Genomic DNA, 16,074 nt, shown 5'->3' on the forward strand with positions numbered 1-16,074 from the left:
TCAAGCCCAGGTCTCCCGCATTGCAGGCGGGTTCTTTACCGGCTGAGCCACAAATAAGGGAAGGCAATTTAAAATGACAAGTACATAACATAAGAGAAGATGAGTAATGCTCTTGAAACAACGCTCGAGCATAGCAGGGGGATGAGGAACAGGGAAGACCACAACTAGGGGTCGGGGCAGACTCGCAGAGACGGCGGCAGCACAGCACAGACAGGAGGGCACGGGGCGAGCCGCGTGGGCATCTGGAACCTTCCAGAGAGCGAGCAGCATGGGGCTTCTGGGGCGGACGTGTGCCTGGGACAGTCCGGGGATAATGAGGGGTCCTCTGTGGCTGGAGTGGAGTGCACAAAGGAGGCTGCGCTCGGAGAGCTTGATGCAGGAGAGGCTGCCGCACACCAAGGCTTCTGGCTGTTTCAGGGCTCTGTGGGCTTCGTCACAGTCTTTGAGTGAAATGGCTAGTCTCTTAGGCTGCTGAGAAGACTGTAAGACGGCAGGTGTGGAGATGAGGTCAGTTAAGAAATGGTAGCAGTAATCTCGGAGGAGGCGATGGCACCCCACCCCAGTGCTCTCACCTGGACAGTCCCAGGGATGGAGGAGCCTGGTGCGCTGCCCTCCATGGGGTCACGCAGAGTCAGACACAACTGGCTTCACTTTCACTTTTCACTTTCATGCATTGGAGAAGGAAATGGCAACCCACTCCAGTGCTCTTGACTGGAGAATCCCAGGGACAGAGGAGCCTGGTGGGCTGCCGTCCATGGGGTCACGCAGAGTCAGACACGACTGGCTTCACTTTCACTTTTCACTTTCATGCATTGGAGAAGGAAATGGCAACCCACTACAGTGTTCTTGCCTGGAGATTCCCAGTGACGGGGGAGCCTGGTGGGCTGCCGTCCATGGGGTTGCACAGAGTCGGACACGACTGAAGCGACTTAGCAGCAGCAGCAATAATCTAGGCAAGAAATGATGGTGATTTGGGTGAGGATATTAACAGAAAGATACAAGTTGGCTGCAGTGGATCGAGTCCACAGTTTGGATGTGGAGTGTGACAGAGAAGGAGCCAGGACGAGAAAATCAGGGGAGTGCGGCGTCTTGGCAGCTACCCTACGGGCACGTGCTTCCTCTCCACGGGAGGGGGACGTCACCGACCGCGTCCTCTGCAGCTAAGCGGTCAAGTCTACAGTGACTGAGACTTGGCTTTGAATGTAGCCAAGAGTCTTCAGTGGGAGGTAGGGATGAAGGCCTGCTCGGAATGGTTTTATGAGAAGGGGAAGGGAGGAGCTGAAGGCAATGTGAACAGCCCATTAGTTTCTTTAAGAATGTTGCTATAAAAGAGAGCAGGAGAGTGCGATGCTGAGTGGAGATTAATGTGGAATCGAGAGGATTTTTCTTTAAGATGGCAGTTTACAGCACGTTTATGCGCTGATGGGAATCTAGAGAGAGGAGCTGATTTGGACAGACAGGAAGAAGTAATTGCTGGGACAGTGTCTTTGAATAGTGACAAGACAGAATCTGCTTTGCGGGTGGAAGGGTTGACTGGACAGGAGCGTTGACCCTTTATCCGTGGGGCAGGGAGTCTGTGATAACAGATGCTGGCGGGTGGATAGTTCTCTCCTGACCGCTTTATCACTCAGGTAACATAATGAAGGTGGAAGAGAACAGAGCCGTTGGGCCTCCTGGCCAGCGATTCTCAGTGTACAGTGGTATTCACTGTAGTCTTTGCCGGGTGGCTCTGGGAAGCTGAATGCCTTGCCTTCTAGTATTATGTTAAGGTAACACCTTCCTTCTTAATCGGTTTTGTTTGACTCGGCCTGTGTTCACTTCCCAAAGCAAACAAGCAGTTCTTAGGACAGGTACTTCAAAAGACTAATGTCTAAACCACTCTTTCTGAAATACCCTTTATTCATACTGAGGCTAATTTTGGCATCTGTTTAATATATGATATGATATAGAAAGTGAAAGTATTAGTTGCTCAGTTGTGTCTACTTTTTGCAACCCCATGGACTGTAAACTTGCCCGGCTCCTCTGTCCATGGGGTTCTCCAGGCAAGAATACTGGAGTGGGCTGCCATTCCCTCCTCCAGGGGTCTTCCTCACCCAGGGATCGAACCTGGGCAAGGTTCCACATTGCAAGCGGATTCTCTACCATCTGAGCCAGAGGGAAGCCCTATGATGTCGTAAACCACAGCCTGTCAACTCCAGGCCTGGGCACAGTTGATTTTCCTATTGCCTTCTCCCCACGCTCCCCCTCCAGCTCCTTCCCTTTCAGCCACACATGAAATCCCAAATGATGGCCTGTGGTTCAGACCTTTGTTTTAGAGAAAGGCATCGTGGTCTGCTCCTCCATCGGTGTGCACAGACCCGAGGCCTGCTCTGGTCTTGTGCTTGCTGCTCTGGAGCTGCAAGCCTTTGACGTTAGTCCCATCTGCATTCTCTGGGCCTCAATTTCCTTTCCTGTGTAAAGAGGAAAAGATAAGACCACTGTTTGTAAAACCACACAGCAGATCACCTAGGAAATTTACTAAAATTCTAGATTCCTCAGCCTCATAACAGTCACCTAAACTCAAGGGACTGGGGATAGAGTGGTAGATTTGCATTAAAAAAAAAAAAATGTCCCACTTGATTCCAGACCTAGCTGAATTTGGAAATCCTGGATCGCTGTGAAGTCTCTTGGTTTCTTACTGGGCAAACTGTGATCTCACTTTGTTACCACAGTCTGTTGGGTGGGTGTGTGCCAAACTGGGCTCCCTAACTGTTCTTAAGAGTGGCCACTCCCTGCTGTCCGAGCCATTGCTTTCTAGAAACAGCTGCCTGTGAGCCTGGTCAAGGGGAGGAGGGATGGCTGCCACTCCAGTTCTCTTCCCTGGAGAATCTCATGGACAGAGGAGCCTGGCAGGCTGTATATAGTTCACAGGGTCGCAGGGTCGGACATGACTGAAGCGACTTAGCACGCACACAAGCGCCCTAGTCAAGAGTCGCTGACCTTCCAAGGAAATGACTATGGAGAAGGGTGTGGAGGCAGAGTACGTGTTGCCAGACTCTTCGTATGTACTATCTAACTCTCAAACCAGCCCAGCTAGGTTGGCTCTACTGTCATCCCCATCTTGCAGATGAGAAAACAGGAGCTCAGAGACTCAGCTGGCAATCTGCCTCAGATGACACCGTCAGCAAGTGGCGGAGCCGCGATTGGAACACAAGGCTCTGTCTTTAAAGGCTGTGCTTTCTCATGCTGTGACAGGCTGTGAGTGTTGGTTTTTCCTGCCGTTTCTAGTTCCACATTATCAAGTTTGCTTTTGTTTTTATTTACTTTAATTGAGGGATATTCGATTTATGGTATTGAGTTGGTGTCTGCCATACATCAGCGTGAGTCACAGGTATACACACCCCCCCTTCCCCTTGAGCATCCCTCCCACCTCCCACCCCATTCAGTTTTGCTTCTTAAATGGACTTTGCGTTTCAGGTTAGAACAGAGTTCTCACACCCGGTTTTCCTGTTGACATCTAGTACATTCATGACAGCTAATGAACCAGTGCTGACATTTTATTAGCTGAAATCTGTGCTTTACTCAGATTTCCTTAGTGGTTTTATTCTAATGTCCTTTTTCTGTTCCAGGATACTTTACGTGCAGGATACATCACATTCAGTCTCCATGTCTCCTTAGGCTCCTCTCGGCTGTGACAGGTTCCCCAGACTTCCTTCTGTGTTGATCCTGACAGTGTTGGAGATGCTGCCAGATACCCTGAGGCCTGTCACTCAGCCATGGCCTACCTGGTGTTTGTCCTGCGGGTGGGCTGGAGCTGCGGGCTGCGGAGAGCAGGGCTGCGGTGCCTCGTCTCCCAGCACGGGCACACACGGGCAACACGATCTAGCACTGCCGGTGCTGAGCCGGTCGCTCGGCTTGAGGGAGTGTTTATTAGAGGCTGCTGCTGCTGCTGCTGAGTCACTTCAGCCGTGTCCAACTCTGGGCGATCCCACAGACGGCAGCCCACCAGGCTCCCCCGCCCCTGGGATTCTCCAGGAAAGAGCACTGGAGTGGGTTGCCATTTCCTTCTCCAATGCATGAAAGTGAAGTCACTGAGTCATGTCCAACTCTCAGCGACCCCATGGACGGCAGCCCACCAGGCTCCCCCGTCCCTGGGAGTCTCCAGGCAAGAGCACTGGAGTGGGTGCCATCGCCTTCTCCTGTTTGTTAGAGCTACTGCCATGGTAATAATAACTTTCTGGCCATTATGTCTCTCATCAGAGTCAGGGAAGGATGAGGAGCAGAGGGCGTGTCAGTGCAGACACCGTTTCATAGCATAGAGAAGTTTAAAATCTCAACATGATTTGCCTTTTTAAGTTTTTTGGTGGCAGGCTGGAGTTTGCTGAAGACGGAATCTCTGCTTTATATTATGACCTTATAAAATGACCTTATATTATGATCGTATAAAATCAAGATCCTTCCAACTATCCAGAATCAGAAGCTCTGCAGGGAATAATTTTGTTTCTTTAGGACCATTCCCCAAGAGGAAAAAATCACATCTTACAAAATCACCGAGTAGTCTCACAGAACAGCCAGTTTACTTTTGGAGTCAGGGGCAGGAAAAAGAGAAAGAAACGGTCATATCAGACGTCTTTAGGAAGGCCAGAACCCCCTCAGAAGCTGGAGAGTGCTGGAGCTGCCCAGAGACAAGTGCCCACACTGCCACGGCTTCTCTTCTGTGTGATGCCTTAGAAGGGAGGCACGCAGGGCTCTTGCGCCCTGTGAGGAAGCTTTCTGCTCTGTGTCTGGTGTTTACTGCCCTTCGCTGAGCCTGTGGTAATGTCACCAAGACAGAAAGGCCTCTGGGGTGCCCAGCACCAGGCAACCGAAACAGCTGACAGAGCGCCTGCTCTGGCAAAGACCGCCCCGCGCCTCCCCGCCTCAGGCCCAGATGTCAGTGCTGACACTGGCACAGTGAGGTGTGGAATGTTGTTAGAATAGAGCGCGTGCGTGTGCCCACAGGCGTGTGCCCACAGGCGTGTGCCCACAGGCGTGTGCCCACAGGCGTTGGGCCCACAGGCGTGTGCCCACAGGCGTTGGGCCCACAGGCGTTGGCTTCTGCTTTTCAGCAGTATTTTGCATCTGAACACTTGATACATTTTTCTAAAATCAACATGATGTGCAGATGCGTCCTAAGAATGCCCGTCTGTGGAGATAGGGGAGGAGAGGATGCTTACCAACTGGCACATATCGTAGCAAGAGGATGCTGCTTCATGCCTTTCAAACACACCTCAAGCCTCTATTTTCTGTCTTAAAAACAAATCACTGACTTCACTGCTTAAATATTTCTTTTGTGAAGAATCCCAATTAGTACTTCCCTGCAAATCTTTTCTTGATTATCAAAATATATTAAAATCTGTCCCTAGTTTACATCTTCCACGTTGGAAATTCTACATCCTTCAGCGTTACTCATTTGGCCCAATCCATGAGCCTTTTCTGTTCTTTCTTAAAACCGTCTAGTTTTTTTCCCCCTTATTTTAGATAGAAGTTCACAGTGTCATTAAGAATAAGCAGGGACTTCCCTTAGACTCCTGAGCTCCCGTGGATCGTGGGGGCTATCTTGACGAGCAGGTTTTGGTTGCTCTTGGATTCCTTGTGCAGTAAGCCTTTCAGACCTTCCGGTGTTTCTGTTACTGTCAGATGTCCACATAACCCCCTGCCCCGCCCCCTTCACCTCCCACGACAGCATTTCATGCTTTAGGACTGCAGTAAACTTCATTTTGTATGACTTATTAACGTTATGTCCTGAATGGAATCTTAGAGAGCTAGTCCGATATGGGGGAACACAGAAGGTGTTAACTTCTCACTGCTTCCCCGTGAACGACGCTGTGGCTCTCCAGGGCGCTCGGCGGTGCTGTGCAGCAGCTTGTGGCCCATGCACGCTGGCTTGGCTGTTTGCTCTCTGTGCAGTCCAGGATCAGGCCAGTTTCTCAATTTTTCCAAGTGTTACTACCTCGAGATTTTGTAAAGAATCTACAGGGTGCTCTTCCGAGGCAGGTGAGAGCAGTATTTGGTCATTTATCAACTTAAAAATATCAGCCTGATTTCTGGGAAACTGTCCTTTCAAAGCTGAGAAGCTACCTCTCGTCTTTTCTTTGGGAGATGCACTCTTGAGCTGTAATTGATTCTGCTCATTAAAGAAGCAGTGAGACAGGCCGGGACCTGGTTCGCTTTGCTGTGGTGCTTGCACCGAGACAGACCTCTCCTCCAGCAACGAAGAACGAAGGAACTGTGTGGGACTAACTGAAAATAACTGCATGCTCAGCTGGGGCAAACTGGACAAAAGCTGCAGAAAAACTAAAATAAAAAGCCAACCAAGCGCCACTTCTGAAGAGCCAGGAGCACGATAGGGTGTGGGAGCGCTGGCAGGGCGCTGAGTATGCCACCTGCCAGGGGGCGCGCCGCCAGGGGGCGCGCCGCCAGAGGGAGCAGTGCCAGGGGGCGCGCCGCCAGGGGGCGGGCAGAGCGCCGGGGCCAGCCCCCGGCCGGAGCCCAGACGCCCCCTGCAGCACCCCGCGCCAGGAGCAGGCCCCCTGACGCCCCAGCCCACCTGCCGCGTCAGGGCCCAGCAAAGGCTGTCCTGAATTTCTCGGCTGGTCTCCAGTCACTTCCTGTTGATTGGGGAAGGCCAAGAACCCTGGTTGGCAGCAGTATCCCTGCCGACTCTCTTCCGTAGCTCTCGTGAAAGTGGCTATGGGCTATAGATTCTGTATGTGGTTTGTTGACTTTTACGCTGTGTTCCTGTTTTGCTTCCTCTTCCAGTTTTAGTGAGCTTTCTGAAACCCCGTTGCCCAGTCCTAAAACGTGTCTTGCTGTTTTATACATAGATATATAAATATCTAATCGCTCTGTGTGTTACAGAGCGGTTAGACATAGAGTGTGGAGTGTGCTGTCAGGCGCCTCACGTAATGAGTTCTGGCTCTGGCAGTGGGTGGCTGGCGTGTCTGTTGGTGGCAGTAGTGGGTGACGCCAGGGGCAGTAGTGTGGCAGTAGCTCCGACGTCAGCCGTTCCCTCCTCCCTAACGTGTTGAGACAGGTACATGAAGGAGAAGGAGCGGATCGTAAGTGCCCAGCACGTGTGCAGCCGTGAGATGGTCGCCGGGGGCAGATGCAAAGTGTCTCTGTCACCTCATGAGACTCCACTGTGTCCCTTTACCTGTCGGTGCTGCTCCCCACAGAGGCGACCACCATTCTGACCTCTGAGAGAGCTTGCTTGAGCTTCACCTTGATTTTTTTTAGATTCATGCGTAGGCTGGATCTGTCCATGGTTTGTTCCTTTTCGTGGCTCTGAGTGCTCCATAACATGAATATAGCACCTTTTTCTGAACCCGTTCTCCTATTGATGGCTACTTGGGTTATTTCCACTTTGAATGTACCTGGAGTCAACATTCTTGTAAGTTTGTGGACACATGCGCTCATTGCTTACGTAAGATCTCCTTGTCAGCCTGTAGGAATATCATCGATGCAGTCAGTACCCAGAGAGTTCTCTATTCACTTAGTCCTGCCCTAAGTAGGAAGATATGATGAGCTCTGAGGAGGGAAGACCATTCAGCTGGTGTAAAGGTATATGAGTTATTAGGGCCTCACGATGTGAGAGCTGGGCCATAGAGAAGGCTGAGTGCCAAAGAGTGGATGCTTCTGAACTGTGTGCTGGAGAAGACTCTTGAGAGCCCCTTAGACTGCAGGGAGATCCAACCAGTCCATTGTAAAGGAAATCAGTCTTGAAAATTCACTGGAAGGACTGATGCTGAAGCTGAAGCTCCAATACTTTGGCCACCTGATGCGAAGAGCTGAGTCATTAGAAAAGACCCTGATGCTGGGAAAGATTGAAGGCAGGAGGAGAAGGGGACAACAGAGGATGAGATGTTTGGATGGCATCCCCAACTCAGTGGACATGGGTTTGGGTGGACTCTGGGAGTCGGTGATGGACAAAGAGGCCTGGCGTGCTGCGGTTCATGGGGTCGCAAAGAGTCGGACACGCCTGAGCGCCTGAACTGAGCATGGCCTAAAGTAACGGAAGGAGCGTGTTGCTGAGGGAGGGAGGTTTGTTGGCAGTCCTGTTAAGAGTACGGCTTTTGTGCCAAGCAAACAGGTTTGCATCCGATCTCCTCACACTAAGGTTGGTTAGTAGCTGGGTGACCTTAGGCTGCTTAACATTCCGCGTGCCTCACCTTTAAGGCAGACATGGCACTGCGCCTCTCAGAGTTTTGTTCAGATTCTGTACAACACAACACACAGGTGCAGCGGGGATGTGCACGCTGGTTGAGCAGACACCTTTATGCATGCTTACAGAAGTACTAAGTAAGAAGTAGAGTGGTCGGTCATGAGTTATCCTTGAGTTCCCAAAGCTTGAAAACCGACTGCATTCGTGTCTTTGTTTGTTCATTTTCGTGCCTTTATTAATTGAGTGAAAGCAAAAGTGAAGTCGCTCAGTCGTGTCCGACTCTTTGCAACCCTATGGACTATAGCCTACCAGGCTCCTCTGTCCATGGAATTTTCTAGGCAAGAGTACTGGAGTGGGTTGCCATTTCCTTCTCCAGGGGATCTTCCTGACCCAGGGATTGAAGCTGGGTCTCCCGCATTGCAGGCAGGCAGACGCTTTACCGTCTGAGCCGCCAGGGAAGCCCATTAGGTGAGTCTCTATGCCCAGCTCTGTTCTGAGCACTGCAGCTGTAGGTGTGAGCAGCAGCAAGGTCTAGAAGACAACAAACAAATCAATACAAAGAGACTGTAAAGAACTACAGGAAAGTAGGTGGAGGTGTTTAAGGCATGAACTGGCTGCAGGGCCAGGACTTCTGTGGATGGATGGGTTTTTAAAGGAAATATGGTTTATGAGGAGAAGAGTAGTAAACTAATGGGATTCTGGTCGCAGTTTTGTTTGTCCACACTGTGTGGCTTGCAGAATCTTAGTTCCCCGACCAGGAATCGAACCCCGGCCCTGGCAGTGAAAGCACCGACCCCTAACCACCTGACCGAGGCAGAATTCCCTATTATGATTTTTTTTAAGACCAGTTGTTTTTATTAAGGTTATATGCTTTTGCTTAAGATGACTCTGAAATATTTGAATCTCCAGCTCCAGTTTTTTGTTTTCATAGGAGGAAGGCATCCAGGGCCCAGATATCGCTTAGACGTGCCAGTTGTTATGAAGAAGGCGTAGGGTGTTACCCAAGTGACTACCTTAAATTCTTTGTTATATTAGCTCCTTCCCGACTCATGGGCCCGTTACTGGTTAATCTTCTTTGAGCCGGTGATTTCTCCTTGTCTCCTCTAGCCCTACGCAGTCCTGAGCAGCCTGGATCTGTGGTGGTCCCGGGAGATGTGAACGCGAACAGAGCCAGTGGGTTCCCCTAGGAAAGGAAGGCATCCTTTCTGTTTATTTATAAAGTTCAGATCCTGGGATTTTTCCAGAACAAAGAGAAGAGTGGAGACATTTATGTAGCACAGACCTGGGTAGGCTCTGGTCCTCCAAGGGAGAGAAGAAACACGTCCAGACCATATCTTAGTTTAGCTCTCTCCTGCCTGACTTAAGATTTTCCTGTTTTGATACCAGGCCAGAAACTTTATGACTAGCCGCATTGTTTTCATTTCTAAACAAAGCCACTTAAAAGGGCACACACTCCCACCATCAGAACTGCAGTTAACAAGTTATCAGATTAAATTCAGATTCTGGACCTTGTCTCCTTCCCCAGAAATTGAATCGAAAGACTACTTGAAATAGAAACAAGGGACTGTTACTGGTTTGCATGCTAGTTTTTAGCTGAGAAGTGCTGCCCTTTTATCAAGTGGTCTTTCACGTGGGTTTGTTTAGAAGTGAAAACAGTGCCAACTGGGAATGTCTTTTTATTCATGCCTGTGGCATATATAGTTATGAGCGAGTGAGGGAAAGTCACTCAGTCATGTCCGACCCTGCGACCCCGTGGACTACACGGTCCATGGACTTCTCCAGGCCAGAATCCTGGAGCGGGTGGCCTCTCCCTTTGCAGGGGCTCTTCCCAACGCAGGGACTGAAGCCGGGTCCCCCGCATTGCGGGCGGACTCTTCCGCAGCTGAGCCCCCGGGGAAGCCACAGCGTGTACAGGTGCACGGCGTCTAAGGTCTTCTCGTGCTCGTTACGAAAGTCCCTCTTGCTTTGGACGTTCTCTGGATGACCAGCAGGTGATGTTGTTAAAGATGTGGGTATAATTGCAGTAATGAAAATGTGTGCCCTGAAGCTTGAGATCCAGACAAGGTTTAGCTTTGTCTAATATTAGTGAGTTATTTTGATATCAATTAGTAACTTTCTGACCATGCTACAATTGAAGAATAAAATAGTAAAAGCAAACAAACAAAAAGAAAGAGTGAGAGGGGAACACCCGAAGAAGCGTTTGGCCTTTCCCCTAGTGAAAGGCCTCCCGGGAGGCTGTGACTGACTGGAGCTAGGTCTCATCCCAGCCCCTGAGGGGTCCACAGCCATTCGGCTTCCGTGAGTGGGTTTAGCTCCACAAGCATTTTCATAAGAAATAGTTCCTGTCTTCTAGGCTAAGTGTAATAACACTTAGTTACTGGGGGGCTCTAAATGGATCATTTCCAGAGAAGGTGCTGGCACCCCACTCCAGTACTCCTGCCTGGAAAATCCCACGGACAGAGGAGCCTGGTGGGCTACGGTCCATGGGGTCGCTGAGTCGGACACGGCTGAGCAACTTCACTTTCACTTTTCACTTTCATGCATTGGAGAAGGAAATGGCAACCCACTCCAGTGTTCTTGCCTGGAGAATCCCAGAGACGGGAGCCTGGTGGGCTGCTGTCTGTGGGGTCGCACAGAGTCGGACACGACTGAAGTGACTTAGCAGCAGCAGCAGCAAATGGATCATTTCAGCACTAAACTAAATGTAGCAAATACTGAGATTGAGGCTGTGGATGTAGGACATCCCTTCCCATCCACCCCTTCCTCCTCTAGGAGGGTCTCTAGCCCAGCATGGGAAGGGGTGTGCTGGCAGAGGTCCTGAAGAAAGCCACGTCTAGAAGAGTTCAGTTCCTTTGTATCCAGTACCATGTCCTTGGTGACCAGTTTAAATCCCTACTTTAGACTGAATTAAGGAGCACAATTGGCTGGAACCAAGTCTTGGAAAGCAGGAGGTCAGGGGTTTTGTAGTGACTTTGCCAAAGAGTAAATTTATATTTAAAGTTTTGTTCTTTAAAATGAGCATTATAGTTTTGTATCTTCCCTGGACATCTAAATATTAAGTAATTTCAGCATTATTATTATTGGCCGCGTTGAAGTTTAATTGGAAACATTTTCATCAGCTGAAGAGAAACTGATCTGTCTGTTCCAAACAGAACTTCTGTAGTCCTGGCTTTATACTGGAGACCATTCTGAATAGTTGTTTGTCTTCAAGGTGTTCATACCCTACAGCAGACTTTATATTCATAAATTGTGTTCTTCTCAATTTTCTTTTTTCCTCCCTTTTCCTCAAACCGTAAAACCATGAAACATACGTTTCTTGTTCTACTCACAAAGTTTTACCTATAAAATCAAACCAGTTTAGAGATACACACAGTTAAATCATAACTCCAGTAGTTTTCCTTTACAGAGATTCCTGCCTCCTAAGCTATAAATGCCAGCTTAGCTTCTTGTGCCCTGTAGGTTTTCTGGTTCAGATGCTAATATGACGTTCTGGGAAGCGGCTCTCCAAATTACTCTCCTGACCTCTGACTCTTGCTATCAAGGTCAGCCACGTCACATACTACCATAGTCACAGCTCTGTTCACCAAACTCTTGGTCTGATTCCCAAGACCCAGCGTGGGTCTTATCAGCAAAATCCATTTCTCCCACCCCCACACGCAGCAACTCAGGCTTCTCGCTACCAAGAGAAGCGCCCACACGAGAAGCCATGAGGCAGCGTTGTTGGTTAGTCTGGCCTGTCTGGTCTCGTTTTGCCCTCGAGGCCAGTTTTGGGTGGGAAGGACGAGTGAACCTCATTGGGAGTTGCGGGCGAGTGCCTTTCGTTGGCCCCACCCTGAGAGAGTGAGTGCGAGTGAAGAGTTGTTAGTGTGAGATGGAGGGGTGACCTCTGACCTGAGCCCCGTCAGTCATTCTGTGGATGTCCCCTTTGGCCTCATTACTGAGAAACAGAATTGTTTGAAAGCATCTGGGGAAAAGGTTTTGACTGCCAATTAGAAACTGATGATGCGGGTTAGACCATGTCCCCCTTTTTAAAAAAGCAAGCCATACCCCGAAGCACCCCACGAGCAGGTTCTTTGGTCCAGTTCTTTTCTCCTGGACTCACTGGCATGCCAGTGGGTCTCTCACAGTGAAACTTTGCACACTCACAGTTTTCTTGTTTTCAAACTTTACCTCTTATAAGTACGCAACTCTTAGTACTGGATCTATAGTCGTGGAGAGCTATTAGCAAGTCATTTATTCCTGTAGATGAGTCTGACAGTGATTTGTCTGAAAGCAGCAAGTGGAATAATTGTTTCCATTTTTTGCAGTGTAGGTTCAGTAGCATGCAGATGAGAATGACCAGGGAAATGCTTATATATTGAAAATGCCAAAGTAGTTCCTTTCAGCCCCTTTAATCAGAGCGCTTGTCAGGGAAAACCTACTTTGGACCCTTGTTCGTGTAGTCACACACAGAGCACGTAGACAGAACAAAGCCTGGCTACATTCAGTGTTAGAGCAAGTCATCTAAACTGGGGAAAAGGGCAAAAGGAGGACCAGGTGGCCTTTCAGTGTCACATTGGAGCATCGTGCGACTACAGGAGTGCCCGGGTCCCGAGGGCTGGCGCCTGACGGCCTGAGGTGGAGCTGGTGTGATGATAACAGAAATGAAGTGCACAGTAAGTGGCGACGTTTGAATCACCCCACACCCCAGTCCTTGAGGAAACTGTCTTTTTCTTTTCCCCACGAAACCAGTCCCTGGTGCCGAGAAAGGTGGGCACCACTGGTCTAACAGGCTCACATGAAGGCTATTTAACTCTCTGCAAAGTGGTTCTCAAAGTCTAGTCATCAAACAGCAGTGTCGCCGGGGAGCTTGTTAGAAATGCAGCCTCACGGCCGTGCCCCTGCCTACTGGACAGGAAACTCAGAAGTGGGTCCCAGCGAGCCCTTCAGCTGCTCTGACACAACTGAAATTTGAAGGCTGCAGCTGTAGGGGAATGGTAACTTTAGCATTTGGAATCAAACCCCTTACCCGCCAGAAACACTCAGAGGGCTCAAACATACCTTGTGCGCACCAGGACTCAGAGGCCCCACAGAGACTGAGCCAGAGCTGAGTGTGAGTGTCTCCTGAGGAGGTGCGGGTCGGCAGTGGCCTGCCGCAGGGGCAGGGGCCCTGGGCGCAGCAGACCTGGGCGTGGCATAAGGCCTCTTGGAGGAGGTCTCCAGTAACCCCACCATAGAGCCGCCAGAACATACCCAGGACTGGGACACAGACTCTTGGAGGGCACAAACAGAACCCTGTGTGCACCAGGACCCAGGAGAAAGGAGCAGTGACCCCGCAAGGGACTGACCCAGGCTTGCCCAGGAGTGCGTGGGTGACGGTGGCTGCTGCAGGGTTGGGGCACTGAGCGCAGCAGTGCATCATGGGACCTTTTGAAGGAGTCACCAGTGTCTTCATTATCTCCACCATAGTTTGGCCTTGGATCAAACAACAGGGAGGAGAAACAGCCCCGCCCATCAACAGAAAATTGGATTAAAGATTTACTAAGCATGGCCCCTTGAGAGTTCCTTGGACTGCAAGGAGATCCAACCAGTCCATCCTGAAGAAAATCAGTCCTGAATATTCATCGGAAGGAATGATGTTGAAGCTGAGACTCCAATACTTTGGCCACCTGATGCGAAGAGCTGACTCATTGGAAAAGACCCTGATGCTGGGAAAGACTGAAGACAGAAGGAGAAGGGGACGACAGAGGATGAGACGGTTGGACGGCATCACCGACTCAGTGTACAGGAGTTTGAGTAAACTCCAGGAGTTGGTGGTGAACAGGGGAGGCCTGGCGTGCTGCAGTCCATGGGGTCACAAAGAGTTGGACACGACTGAGTCACTGAACTGAGCTGAAGCACGGCCCCGCCCAGCAGAACAAGACCCAGTTTCCCCCTCAGTCAGTCTCTCCCATCAGGAAGCTTCCATAAGGTTCTTGTCCTGCTCCATCAGAGGGTAGACAGACTGAAAATCCAATCACAGAAAGCTAACCAGTCTGATCACTTGGACCACAGCCCTGTCTAACTCAGTGGAACTATGAGCCATGCTGTACAGGGCCACCCAAGACAGGCGGGTCATGGTGGAGAGGTCTGACAGAATGTGGTCCACTGGAGGAGGGAATGGCAAACCACTCCAGTATTCTTGCCTTGAGAACCCCATGAACAGTATGAAAAGGCAAAATGATAGGACACTGAAAGAGGAACTCCCCAGGTCGGTAGGTGCCCAATATGCTACTGGAGATCACTGGAGAAATAACTCCAGAAAGAATGAAGGGATGAAGCCAAAGCAAAAACAATACCCAGCTGTGGACGTGACTGGTGATAGAAGCAAGGTCTGATGCTGTAAAGAGCAATATTCCACAGGAACCTGGAATGTTGTGTCTGTGAATCAAAGCAAATTGGAAGTGGTCAAACAGGAGATGGTAAGAGTGAACATCGACATTTTAGGAATCAGTGAACTAAAATGGACTGGAATGGGTGAATTTAACTCAGATGACCGTTATATCTACTACTGTGGGCAAGAAGCCCTTAGAAGAAATGGAGTAGCCATCATGGTCAACAAAAGAGTCCGAAATGCAGTACTTGGACGCAATCTCAAGAACGATGGAATGATCTCTGTTCGTTTCCAAGGCAAACCATTCAGTATCACAGTAATCCAAGTCTATGCCCTAACCAGTCACGCTGAAGAAGCTGAAGTTGAATGGTTCTATGAAGACCTACAGGACCTAGAACTATCACCCAAAAAAGATGTCCTTTTCATCATAGGGGACTGGAATGCAAAAGTAGGAAGTCAAGAGCTACCTGGAGTAATGGGCAAATTTGGCCTTGGAGTACAGAATGAAGCAGGGCAGAGGCTAATAGAGTTCTGCCAAGAGAACCCACTGGTCATAACAATGTAGGTATGACCTACATCACATCCCTTATGATTATACAGTGGTAGTGAGAAATAGATTTAAGGGTCTAGATCTGATAGACAGAGTGCCTGAAGAACTATGGATGGAGATTCACAGGAGGCAGTGATCAAGACCATCCCCAAGAAAAAGAAATGCAAAAAGGCAAAATGGTTGTCTGAGGAGGCCTTATAAATAGCTGTGAAAAGAAGAGAGGCAAAAAGGAAAGATACATCCATCTGAATGCAGGAGCTGCAAAGAATAGCAAGGAGAGATAAGAAAGCCTTCTCAGTGATCAGTGCAAAGAAATAGAGGAAAACAGTAGAATGGGAAAGACTAGAGATCTCCTCAAGAAAATTAGAGATGCCAAGGGAACATTTTATGCAAAGATGGGCTCAATAAAGGACAGAAATGGTATGGACCTAACAGAAGCAGAAGATATTAAGAAGAGGTGGCAAGAATACACAGAAGAACTATATAAAAATGATCTTCACGACCCAGGTAACCTTGACAGCATGATCACTCATCTAGAGCCAGACATCCTGGAATGTGAAGTCAAGTGGGCCTTAGGAAGCATCACTATGAACAAAGCTAGTGGAGGTGATGGAATTCCAGTGGAGCTATTTCAGATCCTAAAAGATGATGCTGTGAAAGTGCTGCACTCAATATGCCAGCAAATTTGGAAAACTCAGCAGTGACCACAGGACTGGAAAAGGTCAATTTTTATTCCAGTCCCAAAGAAAGACAATGCCAAAGAAGGCTCAAATTACTGCACAATTGCATTCATCTCACATGCTAGCAAAGTGATGCTCAAAATTCTGCAAGCCAAGCTTCAACAGTATGTGAACCATGAACTTCCAGATGTTCAAGCTGGTTTTAGAAAAGACAGAGGAACCAGATATCAAATTGCCAACATCCACTAAATCATCAAAAAAGCACGAGAGTTCCAGAAAAACCTCTACTTCTGCTTTATTGACTATGCCA

At 49.2% G+C, this 16,074-nt stretch overlaps 1 protein-coding gene across 3 annotated transcripts in view; it reads left to right on the plus strand.

Annotated features, from left to right (window-relative positions):
• Positions 1-16,074, plus strand: part of FBXO42 (F-box protein 42) — a 127,943-nt gene that overhangs the window by 97,354 nt on the left and 14,515 nt on the right. The window lies entirely within an intron of this gene.

The sequence above is a fragment of the Ovis canadensis genome, chromosome 2 (genome assembly GCF_042477335.2).
Source record: "Ovis canadensis isolate MfBH-ARS-UI-01 breed Bighorn chromosome 2, ARS-UI_OviCan_v2, whole genome shotgun sequence".
In the NCBI taxonomy this organism is placed as follows: domain Eukaryota; kingdom Metazoa; phylum Chordata; class Mammalia; order Artiodactyla; family Bovidae; genus Ovis; species Ovis canadensis.